We start from the raw sequence: 21,380 nt of genomic DNA, 5'->3' as shown, positions 1-21,380 counted from the left end.
CAGGGGGTGATTGACGGGTGATTGACAGGTGATCAGGGGGGATAGATGCATACAGTACATGGGGGGGGGGGGGTCTGGGGAGAATCTGAGGGGTAAGGGGGTGATCAGGAGGGAGCAGGGGGCAGGGGGGGGGATAAAAAAAAATAGCGTTAACAGATAGTGACAGGGAGTGATTGATGGGTGATTAGGGGGGTGATTGGGTGCAAACAGGGGTCTGGGGGGTGGGCAGGGGGGGGTCTGATGGGTGCTGTGGGCGATCTGGGGCAGGGGGGGGGGGGAAATCAGTGTGCTTGGTGCAGACTAGGGTGGCTGCAGCCTGCCCTGGTGGTCTCTCGGACACTGGGACCACCAGGGCAGGAGGCAGCCTGTATAATACACTTTGTAAACATTACAAAGTGTATTATACACTTTGTATGCGGCGATCGTCGGGTTAACATCCCGCCGGCGCTTCCGTATGGCCGGGGGGGTTGTTGCGGCGGGTGAGCGGCGCCAGGCGGAGGCGGAGGATCGCGTCACGGATGACGCGATCGCTCCGCCCATGCCCATACAAGGACCGCCGCATTTTGTCAATACGGCGGTCCTTGCGGCGTCCACTTCCCGGCCGCCATTTGTCTATACGGAGGTCGGGAAGTAGTTAATATTTTGTTTCACCTAGCCTCCCTCCCTCCCCTGGCCAGCCTATGATGGCGATCGGCTGTCTCAGGCTTCAGTCAATAAGAGCTGATTGCTCTCCTGCGTTCCAGGGGGACAGCCGTGTCACTCGGCTGTCCCCCGTACAGCCCTGCCGTAGATCACATCGCTGTGCAGACTAAATAGACGGACGCTGAGAGATGGATGATGGAGCGGAGTTCTGTCATCCAAGCGGAGATGTGCACGCGATCTCCTGCAAATCCCCGCCCCAGGACTTTACGCCCATCGGCGTAACGCGGTCGTAGGGGAGTTAAGAAGGCAAATATCACTACGCATTGCTTTTTAGTAGGAGAGCTTTTCGGTCTCTTTTAGTCCCCTATACTTTTCTAGTGGTTCTGGGTCACCCCGAGTTGCTTGGTTATTCTGTCTCACATAAAGACCTTGTGACTCAAGACTGAACGGATAAAGAGGATTATCATCCGTTCACATGACACACCCAGGAAAGAATACTGTATTATCTATGGCCCTATTATGTATTACGGTAGTTACCAACAATAGTTCAACTGGCTACATCCAGATAAGACTGCTGGAAAAACAATCTTTATTCACACGTACTGTGTAAGGCTGTGTTCCCACATTGAGCTGAGAACGTCCATCACAAAACTGACAGTGACCGCTTCTGTTTTAAAAGTAGGAGGAGTTCACACATGGGCGTAACAATAGGGGATGCAGCCCATGCGCCCGCGGGGAGGCCCACCCTCCAAACCCCCTCCCCCCTCCAAACCCCCTCCCCCCCTCAGGGGGCCCGCTCGTGGCCGTTTTGGATGTTGGAGGGGTCGCAGCATGAGGGGAAAGCTATGGCCACACTCTGCGGGGAGGGGGGAAGGTCCCCCCCCCCCCCTCACCTCGGGTTTTTCCCTCTGCGCTCCCCTCCAGCTTCAATAGCTATACAAGTGCAGCGAGCGGCAGGCAAACATACCTTCCGTGCGTTCCAGTACGGACACTTCTCACTCTAGTGACTGACGCGACTTCCTGTATAAAACAGGAAGTCGCGTCAGTCACTAAAACGAGAAGCGTCCGGACGCACGGAAGGTATGTTTGCCTGCCGCTGCCCGCCGCTCTGCACTATTGAAGCTGGAGGGGAGCACAGAGGGGAGAGGCCGAGGTGAGGGGGGGGACCTGCTCACAATTTCTGCAGGGGGGCCCGGGGGCTCTTAGTTACGCCCCTGAGTTCACACTGTGAGATCTGTTGTGGTAAGTGAGCCGTACTTCTGAGCCGTCCACGATAGGGCAGGCGTATGTGTTCTCCATATAGCCTATAGGGGTAACACATCTTCCCCAGGCTACAGTCGGACCACAATGGACCATCAGAGCAGGCACTAAACTGTCCGTCCCCGCTGGCCGCACATGATCCCTCTACAGCAGGGGTTTCAAACTCAATTTACCTGGGGGCCGCAGGAGGCAAAGTCAGGATGAGGCTGGGCTGCAAAATGGGCGTGGTCATGACATCATGTGGGCGGGGCTAACTAATGTAGTTGCATAAAAAAAAATATGAAGTAAATGCACATCATGACAGACAGCTTCTCACCAGTAAATGCTCGTAATGACAGATAGCGTTACCCCAGTAAATGCACATAGGAAACAGCGTTACCCCAGTAAATGCACATAGGAGACAGCGTTACCAGTCCAGGGGAGTGCTCACTCAGTCAGGCAGGCCTGATGGTGGTTGGTGGTGGTGCCTGCTGCTGGTGCTGCTAGGCCGCTCAGCACAAGAGGGCAAAAAAACAATTTGGAAGTTGGCTGGCTACAGGACAGGAGTCAGGAGGACACCCACCCACCTACCCACTGCACCCACCTTGTCTCGTCGGAGTTCCGACTTAAGTTCCGAGTCCTGCCTGCCTCTGCCTGGCTGTCTAGCTGAGCTTCCAGGGGGCTTCAATAGGGGCTAATGATGCACCAGCCGGGGCTGAAGCCTGGGTAAGCCCCAGCGTGGCGCCGCCCCTGGCTGCAGAGCCCCCAATTCCCCTGGGGGGCAATCTGTCTGGAAGAGGCAGATCTTTCAGCTTCAGCTCTGCCCCTCCTGACGTCAATCGCGGCGTATCGCCGCCTCTGCCCGCCCCTCTCACTCTTCCTTCACAGAGAGGGGTGGGCAGAGGCGGCGAACCGTCAGGAGGGGCAGAGCTGAAGCTGAAAGCTCTGCCCCTTCCAGGAAATGCAGGCGAATTGCCCCCTGGGGGAATTGGGGGCTCTGTAGCCCTCGTTTTGCGGCAGGGACAGGCGGATTAACTATGGGAGCACTGAAGCGAACAAAAGTAGTTTGCTTCAGTGTCTTGCCGGCGCAGGCCGCAAATCAATGTAACGAGGGCCGCAAATGGCCCGCGGGCCGCCAGTTTGAGACCCCTGCTCTACAGGATCTACGAATAATGGCGCACAGCGCCTATGCATAAAAATGGCGCCGCATTAAAAAGATACGCTTATCGCTATTTATCGTTAGTACTGCATAATAATGGCGCACAGGGAAAAAAGAAGAAAAACGGCACACAGTAACGTTATTTATCAATAGTGCCGTTCATATGCCAAACAGCAGACGTTATTGCGCACAGTAACGTTATTTATCAATAGCGCCCTACATAAGCCAAACTTCAGATGTTATTTAACTGCAAAACATTGAATGGATTTAATGTAACACTGTCAAGATTAGGGTTAGGCACCACCGGGGGGGGGGGGGGGGGGCTTAGGGTTAGGCACCACCAGGGAGGTCTTAGGGATAGGCACCACCAGGGGGGGGCTTAGGGTTAGGCACCACCATGGGGTGGTTAGGGTTAGGCACCACCATGGGGTGGTTAGGGTTAGGCACCACCAGGGGGGTGGTTAGGGTTAGGCACCACCAGGGGGTTGGTTAGGGTTAGGCACCACCAGGGGGGTCTTAGGGTTAGGGATAGGTACAGAGAGGGCTATGTGTATTGACGCCAAATAGCGATAAGGCTTTAACGTTAAATAGCGATAAGGCTTTAACGTTAAATAGCGATAAGCGTCAAACGGATTAGCGGCAACACCGTGCGCCATTATTCGCAGGCGCCATTTTCAGATGGACCCAATCTATTGGACTAGAGGACGAACTTTGAATGTAATCACGTTGTAAACCAACTTTTTTCGTTACGGTTAAATTGGTTTTGGACCCGCATTATTGAAATTAAATCATTCTTAAAAAAAATAAAAAATAAAAATTCTTAATTTACAGCTGTGAAAGCATTTGTTACTTTTCCAGCTTATGCAGGCCTCCCCAAAAAGCCTAAGGACTTGCTCTGCCTGCAATTAGGCCTGGTGCACACCAAAAACCGCTAGCAGATCCGCAAAATGCTAGCAGATTTTGAAACGCTTTTTCTTATTTTTCTGCAGCGTTTCAGCTAGCATTTTGCGGTTTTGTGTAGCGGTTTTGGTAAAGTAGATTTCATGTATTGTTACAGTAAAGCTGTTACTGAACAGCTACTGTAACAAAAAACGCCTGGCAAACCGCTCTGAAGTGCCGTTTTTCAGAGCGGTTTACGTTTTTCCTATACTTAACATTGAGGCAGAAACGCATCCGCAATCCAAAATCTGCAGCAGCCCGGGAGTATGCGTTTCTGCAAAACGCCTCCTGCTCTGGTGTGCACCAGCCCATTGAAATACATTAACCTAGCGGATCCGCACCCGCAAGCAGATCGCAAACCGCAGCGGAAACGCTCCGGTGTGCACTAGGCCTTAGTGCAGAATGTTGCTTCCAGATTGCTAACAAGCCAGCCTCGCCTCTCCAGCAGGTGGTGCTGCGGCCCTGACTGTACGTAGGCTCAACATCCCATTAACTGCGCGTCCCCGCCGTTGTCGCCGATCTCTCCGCTTGGACCCCGCCGCAATTCGCTCGCTCTGCCGTCTCTATGACGGCAAAGCACTGTGAACCGGTGAGGAGCCGTTTTCATTGGCTCCTCAATAGATTAGACACATTCCTGTAAGTTTTTACTACATACTGTTTAAAAAAATGCCTGAAACAGTTATTAGGTTTACTTTCATTTTTCCCCTGGAAGCCTTAAGGGAGACGTACATAAGTCAATAAATCAATCAATTTTATTGTTTGTTTTTTTTTCTTTAAAGTGATCCTCCAGACTAAAAATCAGCAGCACTGAAAAGGCTTGGTGTTTCTTTAATAGTTGCACAGCATCAGAACTTTGTTTTTCTTATCCAAAACGCATTTTTAGCTGCACAGAAGAAAACTGCCCGGGCATTTTTCCCCTGATGCTGTGCAAAGCATGATGGGATTTCTGATATTGTTGTTCTTGTTCTGCTGTTTTAGTGCAATTTTTTTTTCTTTTCCTTTCTTTCTTTTTTTTTTTTTTTTTTTTTTTTTTTTTTTGAATTTGAGATTTGAAGCCTAGCGTGTGCAGCTGGGAGGGGTGATCAGGACACAGGGCAGTTGGAACTTTGTCTCCTGCTCCTTGTCACCTCCTTTCAACCAAAAAGATGGCTGCACTCATGAACAAGATGGCTGCCCCCATGAAATCACAAACATTTGCCTGTTCTTTTAAAACCGGGTGGGTAAAAGATTATATTACCTATCTATTTTAATTAATATAGCTAATGTAACTTAATGACAGTATGTTTGTTTAGGCTGAAGTTCCCCCTTAATGAAACAATTGTGTAAAAAGATTGAATGCAATTTTTTTTTTAAATCGAGAAAAAAAATCAGATTTCTTAATTTTTTAGTTATTGTGGACAATTTTGATATGCCGTTAGAAAAATTGCATAGTGTATAATGGATTGGTTTGAGTTTTCAAACAATATCCTTAATCAAGAAAATTGATTTAATTGAAAAGTGTGCGTATGGGCTTTAGGTCCTATGGGACAAACAATACTTTACAAATGTTTTGTTGTTGTTTTTGTATATGGTCTTGTATATATTGTTTCACATGGATGCTTGCACGTCATTTACCGCTGGTTGCACCACTCGTTGCTATTTAAGTGAATGGGCAGCACTGGTACCCTTGTTACATAGTTCCATAGTTATTTTGGTTGAAAAAAGACATACGTCCATCGAGTTCAACCAGAGAACAAAGTACAACACCAGCCTGCTCCCTCACATATCTCTATTGATCCAGAGGAAGGCGAAAAAACCCTTACGGCTGCTTTCACAGTGGGACGTTACAGGCACACGTTAGTGCAGCCTGTAACGCACCCCACCGCACAGCAATGAAAAATCAATGGGCTGTTCACAGTGCCCACGTTGCGTTACACAGTAACGCTGCACGTTCGTTTGAAGTGCAGCATACTGTGCGTTCTAGCGGCTTAAGCCGCGTTAGACTGTTTGCACATGCTCAGTATGCTTTTTTTTATTTCGGGGGGGGGGGGGGGGGGGGAGAGGCCGGTACGTAGCCAGGTACATGGCTACTTGGCATTCACTGCACTTGCAGTGTTTACTTCTTGGAGCGGCCGGTGATTGGCTGGCGGGACCATGTGATGCGGAGAGCTCCGCTCACGTGGTCTCCGCAGCGCCTCAGACAGAGCAGGCGCACCAAGAGCTGCTTGTAACGCGGCTCTTGGTAGTGTCCTGCTCCAACACCACCAGGCGTTGCATTAGGGGCACGTTATGTGTCTTATAACGTCCCCTAAACGCAACGTCTTGGGGAGAAAGCAGCCTAACAAGGCATGGTCCAATTAGCTCCAAAAGGGAAAAAAATTCCTTCCTGACTCCAGATGGCAATCAGATAAAATCCCTGGATCAACATCATTGGGCATTACCTAGTAATTGTAGCAATGGATGTCTTTCAACGCAAGGAAAGCATCTAAGCCCCCTTGTTTCCCAGCAATTACTGTCATTTGTACAAATACAGCACTTTATCCCAATTTTTCCAGTCGTTTGCCCCGTGTCCCACTGCAGGGGTGAAAAACGCAGATCACTGATAGAAGGAAAGCCGACAAATGCATTCCTGCACACAGAAATACATTTGGACGGGACGCCGGGTGGCTGGCAGTGGTGCTCAACAGAGCTCGAATATTCGAGTAGCTCGAATATTCGAGCTCTTTTTCAGCTATTCGAGCTCGGTATTCGAGCTCCGAATAGCTGCCGCTATTCGAATGGGCTATTCGAGTAAACTCGAATAGCCCATTCACTATTCGCGCTGTTCGAGCAAACAGCGATATTCGAGCTCGAATACCGAGCTCGAATAGCGTCATAGCCCAGATTGATGTCCTTAGAGCCAATCAGAGGGCTCCCAGGCCCTCTGACGGCAGCCAATCACAGAGGGGGACCCTGGCCAGCCCCTACCCTATAAATAGCGTCCGCCATGTTCCGTTTTTCCGTCCTTGCCTGACTTTGTACAGAGAGAGATCTGCTCCTTTGTGCTTTGGCTTAGCAAGTGCTTTATTGTGGTCAATCACCTAGCGTTTTTGCTCACATACACCTCCTATATACACCTATATTGTTGTTAGTTAGATAGACATTGTATTTTAGTTAGTAGCTTGTGTGTTACATAGAGACAGGCAGCTGCTGCAGGCAAGCTTACACAGCTTTAGGCCTCAGGGCCTTGCCTGTGTGGGCAGCTGTCCTCCTGTCCTCTGTTAGTTTATTTCTCATCTTATCTATACCAGTGTTTCTGCTGTCCTTTACTACTGAGTGATTGTATTTTGTAGTTATACTGTAACTGTACTAGGACACTCACTGTCACTGTTTGTTCATAGCTCCTGCGTGTGTGCGTGCACATTACACACTCTATTTCCTTCTGATTACTACTGATTGATTATTGTAATTTCTAGTTGTACTTACTACTGTTACTACTTACTACTAGGGACACTCAGTCACTGTTCATAGGCTAGCTCCTGCGTGTGTGTGTGTGCGTGCACTGTCTGGACAGTACACACACTCTATTTCCTTCTGATTACTACTGATTATTGTAATTTCTAGTTGTACTTACTGTTACTACTTACTGTACTGGACACTCAGTCACTGTTCATAGGCTAGCTCCTGCGTGTGTGTGTGTGCGTGCACTGTCTGTAGTGTACACACACTCTATTTCCTTCTGATTACTGATTATTGTAATTTCTAGTTGTACTTACTGACTGTCTGTTACTACTTACTGTACTAGGGACACTCAGTCACTGTTCATAGGCTAGCTCCTGCGCGTGTTTGCGCGTGCGTGCACTCACTGTCTGTAGTGTACACACACTCTATTTCCTTGTGATTACTACTGATTATTGTAATTTCTAGTTGTACTTACTACTTACTGTTACTACTTACTGTACTAGGGACACTCAGTCACTGTTCATAGGCTAGCTCCTGCGTGTGTGTGTGCGTGCACTCACTGTCTGTAGTGTACACACACTCTATTTCCTTTTGATTACTACTGATTATTGTAATTTCTAGTTGTACTTACTGACTGTTACTACTTACTGTACTAGGGACACTCAGTCACTGTTCATAGGCTAGCTCCTGCGTGTGTGTGTGCGTGCGTGCACTCACTGTCTGTAGTGTACACACACTCTATTTCCTTCTACTGAATCTGATTACAACTGATTATTGTATTTTCTAGTTAGTGTACTATTGGAAACACTCACTGTGTTCACTGTTCACACTTACTGATTACCAATACCGATTATTGTATTTTGTATTTGTACTGTACTAATCACTTAGCGATCTAATCACTTAGTAATTAGTGTCACCTCACCCACCAACCCACTCCATTAAAGTACCCCACTTTTTCACCCGTCCTTTTAAAAAACGTTTGTGTTTACGCCCAAAACATCTAAGATGTCTGGAAGTGGCAGCCAGCGCGGTTTGGGCAAGGGGAAGGGCAGCAAGGGAATCAGGAGGAGAGGGAGCAGCATTGTGGCAAGCCGCGCCACCATGCACAGTTCCGCAGCAGCTGCGTCAGTGGCTAACATTCCTCCTATAGCCACTGGCCGTGGACGCCTTGGGCGCCCAGCAGGAGCATCTGCAACTCACGCTGCAGAGACACAGCAGCAGCAGCGTGTAGCACCTGCTTCTATTTTCCTCCAGCCGGGTCGGAAACGTCCCATTGAGGAAAAGGATGCATCCACTGTGGTGCAACTGATGACGGAGGATGAGCAGCCCGCCATCAGCTCTGCATCCGAGGCCTCCACCCTCACCACCACCACCCCTGTTCGCAGCAGCCGCCCAGCAGGGCCTGGGGAGGAGGCCAGTTCACCGTCAGTCGCCGACCTGTCACTCAGCAGTCTTTTGACCCCAGGCACCATCAGGGTATTGTCTGCTGTTGTTGGCGATTTTGAGGAGGAGATGCTGATGGGCACTTTGGGGGAGGAGGGATTGGACAGCAAGACTGTGGCGACAGTCAAGCAGCCCATCCATGCATCAGGAGAGGAGTTTGGGGGGTCATCATCCCAGCAGGACATGTTTCAGGAGGGGGAGGATGATGATGACACGGTGACAGACAGAGACTGGGTGCCACCAGCTCCAGGGGATGTCGTCATCAGCAGCTCTGAGGAGGAGGAGGAGGAGGATGCGCTTGTGGGCCTTGCAAGGAGGCGCATCATTGCAAGCATTGGCAGCAGTAGGCAGGTCCCACAGCCTGCTGGTGTCTCAGGCTCAGCAGCAGCAGCATCTGCCAGTACCACCACCAGCCGCACCCAAGCCCCCCCCCCCCCCCCCCAACCACCACAGGGAGACAGGCAGCAGCGGCTCCAGGCCGTAGGGGGTTGTTTTTGTCACCAATCTGGCGATTTTTCACCATGCCCACAGTGTACAGCAAGTACGCCACTTGCAACCATTGTCAGCGGAAGTTGAGCAGAGGTGCAGACCCCTTAAAGTTCAGCACCAGCTCGCTCATCAACCACCTTGCTGCTAAACATTTCCACCAGCATGAGGAGTTCCAGAGGCTGAAGGCATCTGGTGCTGGCAGTGGCACCACACTCATCACTGCACAGCCTTCAGCTGCAGCAGCAGCAACAGCAGCCACCCGCCCTCCTGCTCCTCCAGCAGCACCAGCAGGAGTGCTGAAACGCACTGCTCCTCCCCCCTCTGCAACTCCTGCCGCCGACACTGAGGCCTGTTCTGGCAGCCAGTCCTCAGTGGCCTCCTCTGCTGTGTCCGCTGATTCCCGTGCTAGCAAAAGGCCACGCCAGAGCCTTTTGAGCGAGTCCTTCCAGGGGGTGGTTAGGGCTCTGCCTCCCAGCAGCCGTCGCGTGCGGCAGCTGAACGGCTTGCTGGCACGGGCCATGTGCTCCCAACTCCTGCCGTACACGCTCGTGCAGGAGGGGAGCGACATGCGTGCGCTGCTTGCTTGTGCAGCCCCAGACTGGCAGCTCCCCAGCTGTCACTTTTTCGCCCGCAAGGCCATTCCTGCACTGCACCGCTTTGTGATGGCCAATGTGGAGCGAGGGCTGGAGCACGCGGTTGGTGAAAGGGTCCACGTCACCATGGACTCCTGGAGCAGCCGCTTCGGGACAGGCCGCTACCTGTCCTTCACTGTCCACTGGGTCAGCTTGGTGGAAGGGGGTGAGGATGGGAGAGCAGCAGCGGGCACAGCAGCAGCAGCAACACAGTGGGTGGTGCCACCCCGCAGGGTCAGGGGAACTGCAGCAGGTTCCTCCGATCCTCTGCCATCCTCCGGCACACCTGGCCAAACCCCCCGCCTCAGCAGCAGCGTGAAGCCACGCCACTGCCAAGCGCTGCTGCATTTGGTCAGCCTTGGGAAGACCAAACTGACGGCAACCCATGTGTTGGCCAAACTCCAGGAGCAGGAGAGGATTTGGCTGACCCCCAGAGGCCTCAGAGTCGGAGAGGTGGTGGCCGACAATGGGGCCAATCTGGTTGCCGCAATTGACAGGGGAAACCTGACCCACATCCTCTGTCTTGCCCACGTGCTGAACCTGGTGGTGCAGAAGTTCTTGCACACCTACCAGGGGATGGGCGAACTGCTGGAAACGGCAAGGAACGTTGTGCGTCACTTCCGGCGCTCGGCTGCAGCCTGTGCGAGCCTGGAAGACGTGCAAAAGGAGCTGGAGCTGCCACGCCATCGGCTGATCATTGACGTTCCAACTCGCTGGAACTCCACCCTGGCGATGTTGGAGCGTCTGGTTGAGCAGAAGCACGCTGTCAACCAGTACCTTGCCCTGGCCACTGTTTCCGCCGCTCAGAGAAGGGACAAGACCAGCAACATCCCGTCCATCGTCCCCGATGATGACTGGAGGCACATGCAGCAGGTGTGCTTAGTGCTGGCTCCCTTTCTGAAGGCCACTAACATGGTGAGCAGGGACCATGCTATGGTCTGCGAGTGGGTGCCCCTGGTTTGTCTGCTGAACAGGGCCCTCGATGCTTTGCTGGAACAGGGAGCGGCAGCCTTGGACCAGCAGGAGCTGCATGCAGCTGCACAGTCCACCTCTGAGGGGGAGGAGGAGGAGGACTTGGTGGAGGTCCCTGACCTTGCTGCTGATGAAGGGGGATCAGCACAGCGCAGCTGAGTTGGTGCGGAGGTGGAGAGAGGATGAGGCTGAGGAGGCAGAGGAGGAGGATAAGGACAGCACTGCCGTCGATGTGCAAGCACACGTGGCCCGCCTCTTCCCAATGGCAGCGCACATGCTGACGTGCCTGCGCAAGGACCCCAGGGTGATCCAGATGAAGCAGAGGGAGGACATCTGGATCAGCATGATGTTGGACCCACGCCTCAAGGGGAAGTTGAGCCAGTTCCTGCCGCCTGCAGGAGGAGACCCAGCGCAACAAATAAGGAGTTTGCAGCAGGCCCTCGTTGAGCGCTTGGAGGAAGCCTTCCCCCAGCCTTCCACCCCCACTGTCCAGCCAGTACAGAGGCAGCAGCAGGTGCCTGCATCCAGCAGCAAGCGCCCCACAGACCTGCTGTCTCTCAGCAACGAGCTCTACAGGACTGTAGAGGCTCCGGCAGCAGTGACTAGAGAGGAGGTGCATGCAGCAGCATCCTCCTCCGGTCACAGCCAGCGCCTGACCCGCATGGTGGCTGACTACATGGGGTCCTACAGCGGGCTTGACAGCGATGCCCCTGTTGATCCCATGGAGTATTGGGTCAAGCGCCTGGAGATCTGGAGCGAGCTGGCGCAGTACGCCCTGGAAGTGCTGTCCTGTCCCCCTTCCAGCGTGCTGTCCGAGCGCTGCTTCAGTGCAGCTGGTGGCGTGGTCACCGAGAAACGCTCACGTCTGTCTCACAAGTCTGTGGACAGACTGACGTTTCTCAAGATGAACCAGGCGTGGGTGGAAGGCGAGTTCCTGGCCCCTGTTGTCGGTGAGAGGGGGACATGAACTGGCTACCGGAAGAACCATCGTTAATGTGCCTTACCACCCTTTACCACCTCCTGGCTCCTGCTCACTAAGCCAGCCTGGTTCACTTTGACTGTTACGTCGCCTGCAGCCACACATTTTACACCTACAGTGGGCTGCTGTGTACTGCCCTTCTGCTGTCTGTCTGTGTTTCCCACTGCCAGGGTACACAGATTTACCTTCTGCTGCCACTCTGCCACCAGCTATTACGTCAAACAATAGTTATATCTGTGTAATTTGCTGTAAAAAAAAAAAAAAAACCATTAAAAAAAAAAGGTTTAATTTTTCTGAGGTGCCCGCGTTGAAAACTGTGTTGTCCCAGTTGTGTATTGGACACGATGTGGGCTGCACGACCGCTGTCTGGGACCTCCTGCCTGCTGTGTTTATTTACAGCCCTGGTATCACCGCTAGGTACCAGGGCTATTATGTCACGCTGCCTGCCTGCTGCCACACTCACACTACTCCTCCATTCCTCCTGCTGCTGCTGCTGTCTGTCTGTGTTTCCCACTGCCAGGGTACACAGAATTACCTTCTGCTGCCACTCTGCCACCAGCTATTACGTCAAACAATAGCTGCTCACATTACTCCTCCATTCCTCCTGCTGCTGCTGCTGTCTGTCTGTGTTTCCCACTGCCAGGGTACACAGATTTAACTTCTGCTGCCACTCTGCCACCAGCTATTACGTCAAACAATAGCTATATCTGTGTAATTTGCTGTAAAAAAAAAATAAAAAAATAAAAAAAAAATTAAAGGTTTAATTTTTCTGAGGTGCCCGGGTTGAAAACTGTGTTGTCCCAGTTGTGTATTGGACACGATGTGGGCTGCACGACCGCTGTCTGGGACCTCCTGCCTGCTGTGTTTATTTACAGACCTGGTATCACCGCTAGGTACCAGGGCTATTATGTCACGCTGCCTGCCTGCTGCCACACTCACACTACTCCTCCATTCCTCCTGCTGCTGCTGCTGTCTGTCTGTGTTTCCCACTGCCAGGGTACACAGAATTACCTTCTGCTGCCACTCTGCCACCAGCTATTACGTCAAACAATAGCTGCTCACATTACTCCTCCATTCCTCCTGCTGCTGCTGCTGTCTGTCTGTGTTTCCCACTGCCAGGGTACACAGATTTACCTTCTGCTGCCACTCTGCCACCAGCTATTACGTCAAACAATAGCTATATCTGTGTAATTTGTTGTAAAAACAAAACAAAAAAACCATTAAAAAAAAAAGGTTTAATTTTTCTGAGGTGCCCGGGTTGAAAACTGTGTTGTCCCAGTTGTGTATTGGACACGATGTGGGCTGCACGACCGCTGTCTGGGACCTCCTGCCTGCTGTGTTTATTTACAGCCCTGGTATCACCGCTAGGTACCAGGGCTATTATGTCACGCTGCCTGCCTCATTGACTGCCTGCTGCCACACACTCATCCTCCTCCTCCTGCTGCTGAATTTACCTCCTGCTGTCTGTGTGTTTCCACTGCCAGGGAGCACATACAATGGCGCTTCCAACATGCGTGCGCCACCAGCTATTTGTTACGCTCAAAAATAGCTGCATTTCTTTAAAAAAACAAAAAAAATATATATACTTTTTATTAATACTGTGTGATATTATTTTTAGAGGTGTCCGGGTTGAAAACTGTGTTGTCCCAGTTGTGTATTGGACATGATGTGGGCTTCACGACCGCTGTCTGGAACCTCATGCTGTGTATTTACGGCCTGGTACCACCGCTAGGTACCACACAGCCTATTATGTCTCGCTGCCTGCCTCATTGACTGCCTGCTGCCACACAATCATCCTCCTCCTCCTGCTGCTGCTGCTGAATTTACCTCCTGCTGTCTGTGTGTTTCCACTGCCAGGGAGCACATACAATGGCGCTTCCAACATGCGTTCGCCACCAGCTATTTATTACGCTCAAAAATAGCTGCATTTCTTTTAAAAAAAATATATAAAAGAGAAATAAGTGAAGAAGAAGAGGATATAGAAGAAGATGAAGAAGAAGAAGAAGAAGAAGATATAGAAAAAGAAGACGAAATAGAAAAATAATAATAAGAAGAAGATATAGAAAAAGAAGATATAGAAGAAGAAGATGAAGAAGAAGAAGAAGAAGAAGAAGATGATGAAGAAGATGAAGATGAAGAAGAAGATGATGAAGAAGATGATGAAGAAGATGATGAAGAAGATGAAGAAGAAGATGAAGAAGAAGAAGAAGAAGAAGATGAAGAAGATGAAGATGAAGAAGAAGAAGATGAAGAAGATGAAGAAGACGAAGATATAGAAGACGAAGATATAGAAGAAGAAGATATAGAAGAAGAAGATATAGAAGACGAAGATATAGAAGACGAAGATATAGAAAAAGAAGATATAGAAGATAAAGAAGAAGAAGAAGAAGTATATACAGTACTGAACAAAATTTTGGACACAACTTCTCTTTCCACCTTTTTTTTTTTTTTTAAAGGAACATCCCCACATAATCACTTGCTGTTGTTACTTGGAAAAAAAGATGTTTCTTGCATCATTCACCCTCAAAACAAGTGTTGGAAGCTATTTAAGGCCAATTCGAATAGTCAGCTCGAATAATGAGCTCGAATACCGACTCGAATAGTGAGCTCGAAGTCCGAGGTCGAATCGAATAGTAAAAAATATTCTACTCGAATATTCGACCGAACGCGAATAATTTACTATTCGAATTCGACCAAACTCGAATAATAAAAAGGGGTATCCGAGCAGCACTAGTGGCTGGTTCAGACAGCTGCTGCACACCAAGAGCTCTTCTGAGCGCTTGGCTAATGCATTTGATTGGGTTGGAGCACACCAGAGCGATGTGGTTTTTTTCCCAAACACAAATGCGGGTCCTGCAGCATCTCTGAGGCGATTCAGCATCAATGTTATGCACAGGAAAAGTGGAAAATCGCTCTAGAAAATGCTAGAACAAAGCGATTTTCCAAGCTTTTTTTTTTTTTTTTTGTACAAAAACTGTTCACTTCTAGCTCTACTGTACAAAAAATAAAAAATTGCTACAAGACACTCCAAAAATCGGTAGACATAACTAGAAAATCGCTCTGCACATGCATAGAATCGCTTAGAAATATCACTTCTAAAAACGCTGAGCGTTTGAAATTGCGCAAGCACTTCTAAGCCCTCAGAGTGCTGCACTGGAGATCATTCATGTCAGTCTGCAGAAGATGAACTCAAAAAAGACAAATATTTAAATTTTTCCCCTGGAAGCCTTAAGTGAGCCGTACATAAGTCAATAAATCAATCAATTTTTTTTTTTTTTTTTTAAATGAAACAATTGTGTCGAAAGATTGAATGCAATTTTTTTTAAATAGAGGGAAAAAAAATCAGATTTCTTAATTTTTTAGTTATGGTGGACAATTTTGATATATCATTAGAAAAATTGCATAGTGTATAATGGATTGGTTTGAGTTTTCAAACAATATCCTTAATCAAGAAAATTGATTTAATTCCTGGCTTTTCTCCTGACGCTGACGGACTCAAAGCGCCAGAGCTGCAGCCACTAGGGCACACTCTATAGGCAGTAGCAGTGTTAGGGAGACTTGCCTAAGGTCTCCTACTGAATAGGTGCTGGCTTACTGAACAGGCAGGGCCGAGATTCAAACCCTGGTCTCCTGTGTCAGAGGCTGGCCATTACACCATCCAGCCACTCATATACTGTATATAGCAAGAAGCTTCTGTGTGTCAACTAAAGTAAGGGAAAACAGCTGTACTATTACGAATGGTACTTACAGACTGACCTGAATATTACAATATTATGCAAGATGGCTGTTTACACCATCATCTGCTATGTACCCTAATTATATTAAATTATATGAAATGTTCTGGGCATTCGAGTAAGGGGGAGGTGGTTTGCTGGTCTTGGATGATATTTCTGAATATGAAATTCATATGTCAGCCCGCATATGTCCCACACTTTGGGGAACTCAGAAGTTCCTCTTGGGTCTAAAAGATAAGCAACAGCATAATAATCTTTAAAGACAAATATTTATTTGTTACAACTGCTACACAACCTGCAATAAATCTGCAGTGTGTCTACTTCCAGCTTTCAAGGAAGCAGACATAGGGTTAGCATCCTGTGCTTACAAATTAGCTGCTCTGCCGAAGCAGGCAGCTGACACAGCTGAGAGATCAAATTACAGTTCTGATTAGTCACAGATGAGGGGGAAGATTCCTGAGCTGATACAGTAGAGAAATTTAATTATATATGTGATTAGTCAGGGGGAAGTTAGACAGGCTAAACTCTCTAAATACATACAGGGTGCATTTCTCTATGTTTTTCTTCTGTTCTGTGCAAGAGTTCAGGTCCACTTTAAGAAGGACACAGAGAACAGCCTAATTCTCACAGGTGTCCACTTAGCTTTCCATGTTAAGATGTTTTGCAACTGTTTGCTGCAAATTGTTAATAAATAACTTAAGAAGGGACCATTGTTTTGGCCCGGGTTGAGGACAGTGATCGTAAGGTCCACACAAAGGGCAATTGGGGTCTCTGCTGATATGTGTCCTCCCTTTGCGCACACTACTGTTGGCTGTCCCTTAAGCAGTAATTGGTTGAAATGAGCCTTGGACAGAAGCTAATGCTGGAAGGAAGCAGAGCCTGCTTAAGGAAGGTGACAACTTAATGAATTATTTAAAATTCTGTTGCTAAGGATCTAGGTTATCTGTTTATACTCAGGAGCTGCAGGTGGATCTTGGTTTTCGGTTGCCTCTCTCTCTTTCTCTCTCTGTCTTGGTGCTGGTTAAGGAATGAAGTTAATCAGAAGCCATGTGTTCCGTACCGCTGGTCCCATCTGTGGATAAATAACTATAAGAAGGACTCCTATCCTGCTCCGTCTCAGAGTTCACCAGGAGACGGTTGAGGAACCAGAGCTTAGCTGAGCACCGAAAAAGAAGCTTTCTCAGACTTTAAATCAAGTATATTATTCCCTTGCTACCGGTGATGTTGCCAAACTAGACTAAAGCGCCAAATTCGATCTCCTGCCGGGAATTGTTTGCTTGTCTTTCTCAATTTTGGATCTTTGGTGTCTTTTTTGAATGGTAACTTGCCAGCCACAAAATAAAAATCTCTTCCTTAAGAGCTCCACCGACAGAGGATTGGCCAGCTCAGTGACCCAGTTTTTTTTTTTTATTGAATTCTGAACATGGTGAGATCCTCCTTAGGATATTGGCGCTGCGTTATTTGAGGATTGATCAGGTTTGGGTTTTTCCGGAATGTACCGCCGGCGAGGAGTGGAGGACTTCTTGGAGAAAGACCAGGGCAAGTGGGCGCTACTACGTAATGTAAACCAAGCGCTGAAACCCAGCACCCTACTACCGGTGAGCTTTAACCCCTGACAGAGTTGCCATGGTGACAGAGTTTCTTGGGTTTCCCAGGGGCAGGAGTGGAGATTAAAGGGGTTTTCCGCAGTCACAATCCATTAGCAATACATGGGTAAAGGGATTTCCAAGTTTTAAAGGTCACTTGAAGTGATAGGTATAGGGAGGCTGCCATATTTATTTCCTTTTAAACAATATCAGTTACCTGGCTGTCCTGCTGATTTTTCTGGCATCAGTAGTGTCTGAATCACATCCCTGAAGCACAGTGGCGTAGCTAAGAAGCTGTGGGCCCTAGTGCAAGTTTAGCATTGGGGCCCTCAAGCCTGCTATAGATAATTGATACAGCACACCAAAACCAATCAAGGACAACCACAGTGTCGGAGGTGCAAGAAGGGGATGGGAAACTGTGTTTTAATGATCACTATTCAAATGAACTATAAAAGTGAATATTATCAGCACAGGACCAATAAAGAGCTAATACTGTGTTTGAGGGGTGGGCCTCTTGGGGCCGTTCTGGCCCAAGGGCCCGATGTGGTTGCTACCTCCGCACCCCCTATTGCCACGCCACTGCTGAAGCAAGCATGCGTCAAATACATGCTTGTTCAGGGTGTATGGCTGACAGTATTAGAGGCAGAGGATCAGCAAAACATCCCGGGAATTTGCATTGCTGAAAGAAAATTAAAAATGGCAGTCTCCATATTCCTCTCCCTTCAGGTGTCCTTGTGGACCTGAACTCTTGCACAGGACAGAAGGAAAACCTAGAGAAATGCACCCTGTATGTATTTAGAGAGTTTAACCTAATTCCCAATTATCTCTGTCCAATCACAAGTTGTAATTTGATCCTCCCCTGTGTCACATGACTGCCCCAATTGAAACCACAGGCTGTAAACAATATGTCTGCTTCCATGAATCAGGAAGTAGAAACTGTGTAGATTTATTTTAGGATTTTCATCAGCTGAAACAAATATTTTTTTTGTTTAAAGGTTATTATGCTGTTGCTTATATTTTAGAGCAGAGAGGAAGTTCTGAGTTCAGGTCCGCTTTAAAGAAATTGCGAGGTGAGCAGTGTCTATAAAATGTTTTACTTACCCGGGGCTTTTTCCAGCTCCCAGAAGTCTGTCTGGTCCCTTGCAGCTGTTCCGTCCTCCTCCAGAGTCCCGCTGGCAGCCTCCTAGAGATTGGCGACCCAGCCAGGTCGGTGTCTTGTACGCAGCCTGCAATCCAGCTCCTGCTGCTGGGAGTGTTCTGCGCTTGCACAATTCATAGCATTGCACATTCTCAAGACTGCACAAGACGCCGATATCCTTTAACCTCCTTGGCGGTAACCCCGTGTGTGACACGGGGTAAGCCGCCGGAGGGTGCCGCTCAGGCCCTGCTGGGCCGATTTACTTAATTTTTTTTTTGCTGGACGCAGCTAGCACTTTGCTAGCTGCGCCAGCACCCCGATCGCCGCCGCCGCGCGCCCGATCGCCGCTATCCGGTGCGGCGCGCGCCCCCCCAGACCCCGAGCGCTGCCTGGCCAATCAGTGCCAGGCAGCGCCGAGGGGTGGATCGGGTCTCCCAATGACGTCCCGACGTCGCTGACGTCGGTGACGTCATCCCGCCCCGTCGCCATGGCGACGGGGGAAGCCCTCCAGGAAATCCCGTTCTTTGAACGGGATTTCCTGATTGGTGATCGCCGAAGGCGATCGAAGCGGGCGGGGGGATGCCGCTGAGCAGCGGCTATCATGTAGCGAGCCCTCGGCTCGCTACATGATAAAAAAAAAAAAAAAAAATTTAAAAAAACTGCTGCGCTTCCCCCTGGCGGTATTTTTCATACCGCCAAGGGGGTTAAGCAACACTTAGATGTCATAAATTTTAAAACCAAGATTGTGTGGTGTATGGCCAGCTTTAAAATTCCGAGTGCCCCAACACTACCTTTTATCAATCCATCGCTTCTACACCTAAAATCTCAGATTTGTTATAGACATCTGATCTCCTGCATGCTTGTTCAGGGTCTGTGGCTAAAAGTATTAGAGGCAGAAGATCAACATGACAGCCAGGCAATGTGCCTTGTTTAAAAGGAAATAAACATGTCAGCCTCCATATCCCTCTCACCTCGGGTTCCCTTTAAGGGTACATTTATGCACTGCACATCCTGAAAATGCACTATTACATGCATTTTAAAGTGGACATGAACTCAGAACCAAAAAACATTTCTTTGCTACAGCTGATGCAAATCCTAAAATAAATCTGCACTGTTTCTACTTCCTGATTCATGGAAGCAGACATATTGTTAGCAGCCTGTGCTTTCAAATGAGCTTATCTGCCATCTATGCTGTGGCAGTCATGTGACACTGGGAGAGATCAAATTGCAACTAGTAATTAGTCACAGATGAGGGATAATTAAACAGGCTAAACTCTCTAAATACATACAGGGTGCATTTCTCTATGTTTTCCTTCTGTCCTGTGCAAGAGCTCAGGTCCACTTTAAGCATAGTACAGAGCTTTCCCATTCAGCGTTTGTGCAAGGTGTCAAGCGTTTGTGTTGCAGAGCAGGCCCTTATTTTGTTGGTAGGACTGCTGAATTTTGTGTTTTGGGGTAACATGCTTCCTCATTGTTATGCAGGGGATCTCACTGCTTAATTAACCAGCTGGGCGGTATGGACGAGCTCAGCTCGTCCACCACCGCCGGAGGCTGCCGCTCAGGTCCTGCTGGGCCGATTTTCATGAAATAAAGAGCAGCACACGCAGCCGGCACTTTGCCAGCCGCGTGTGCTGCCTGATCGCCGCCGCTCTGCGGCGATCCGCCGCGAGCAGCGGCGAAAGAGGGTCCCCCCAGCCGCCTGAGCCCAGCGTAGCCGGAACAAAAAGTTCCGGCCAGCGCTAAGGGCTGGATCGGAGGCGGCAGAAGTCAGGACGTCGGCTGACGTCCATGTCGTCACTCCGCTCGTCGCTATGGCGACGATGTAAGCAAAACAAGGAAGGCCGCTCATTGCGGCCTTCCTTGTTTATTCTGGGCGCCGGAGGCGATCGGAAGAACGCCTCCGGAGCGCCCTCTAGTGGGCTTTCATGCAGCCAACTTTCAGTTGGCTGCATGAAATAGTTTTTTTTTTATTTAAAAAAAACCCTCCCGCAGCCACCCTGGCGATCTAATCAGAACGCCAGGGTGGTTTAAAGAGACACTGAAGCGAAAAAAAAAATGATGATATTATGATTTGTATGTGTAGCACAGCTAAGAAATAAAACATTAAGATCAGATACATCAGTGTAATTGTTTCCAGTACAGGAAGAGTTGAGAAACTCCATTTGTTATCTCTATGCAAACAAGCCATTAAGCTCTCCCACTAAGTTAGTTGTGGAGAGGGCAGTTATCTGACTTTTATTATCTCAACTGTTCCTGGACTGTTTACTTTTTCTCTGCCAGAGGAGAGGTCATTACTTCACAGACTGCTCTGAAAGACTCATTTTGAATGCTGAGTGTTGTGTAATCTGCACATATTATAGAATGATGCAATGTTAGAAAAAACACTATATACCTGAAAATAAAAGTATGAGAATATTTTCTTTGCTGCTAATCTTCTAGTAATTATTCATAGTACACAACCAATTCACTATATCATATTTTTTTTTTCGCTTCAGTGTCTCTTTAAATTTTAAGACGTGGATGTTAAATGTCCATTTTATCACATTTTTTATGTGGCTGTTTGTATGGTAACTAGGATTATTTTTTATGTATTTAAGGAGAAGGGGCTTCATCCATTTTTTTTGCCTGGAGGCCCACTGTCTTTGTCTACACCGCTGTTGGGTTCATGTACATTTGGCTTCGCTCATGACCTGATGACCCATCATGAACACACTCACTTTTGTTGCATGAGCAAGACTGTTTTCTGAAGGCCACTGAAGCTTTGTGCTTTCTGTAGGTGAATGAGTCTGTGTGTATAAAACACCAGACCTTTGTGATGTCTATATTACACCAAACTTTTTTAATCTCTATAGGGCATTGACCCATATGCTTTTTATAGGGAACTGAACCAATGAACCAATGTACTGGTTAAGGGCAACACCTCTGACATAGGAGACCGGGGCTTCATTCCTGACTAAAGCCACCCTTGGTCAAGACTCAATAACATTGCAGGGTGGCCTATTGAGTGC

General features: G+C 48.7%; 1 protein-coding gene across 6 annotated transcripts in view; it reads left to right on the top strand.

The window, feature by feature from the left end:
- Window positions 1-21,380, top strand: part of MYO7A (myosin VIIA) — a 277,532-nt gene that overhangs the window by 77,934 nt on the left and 178,218 nt on the right. The window lies entirely within an intron of this gene.

Source organism: Hyperolius riggenbachi, chromosome 2 (assembly GCF_040937935.1).
Source record: "Hyperolius riggenbachi isolate aHypRig1 chromosome 2, aHypRig1.pri, whole genome shotgun sequence".
NCBI lineage: Eukaryota > Metazoa > Chordata > Amphibia > Anura > Hyperoliidae > Hyperolius > Hyperolius riggenbachi.
The sequence above is the reverse complement of the archived record's forward strand: the minus strand, read 5'-3'. Positions and strand labels throughout refer to the sequence as shown.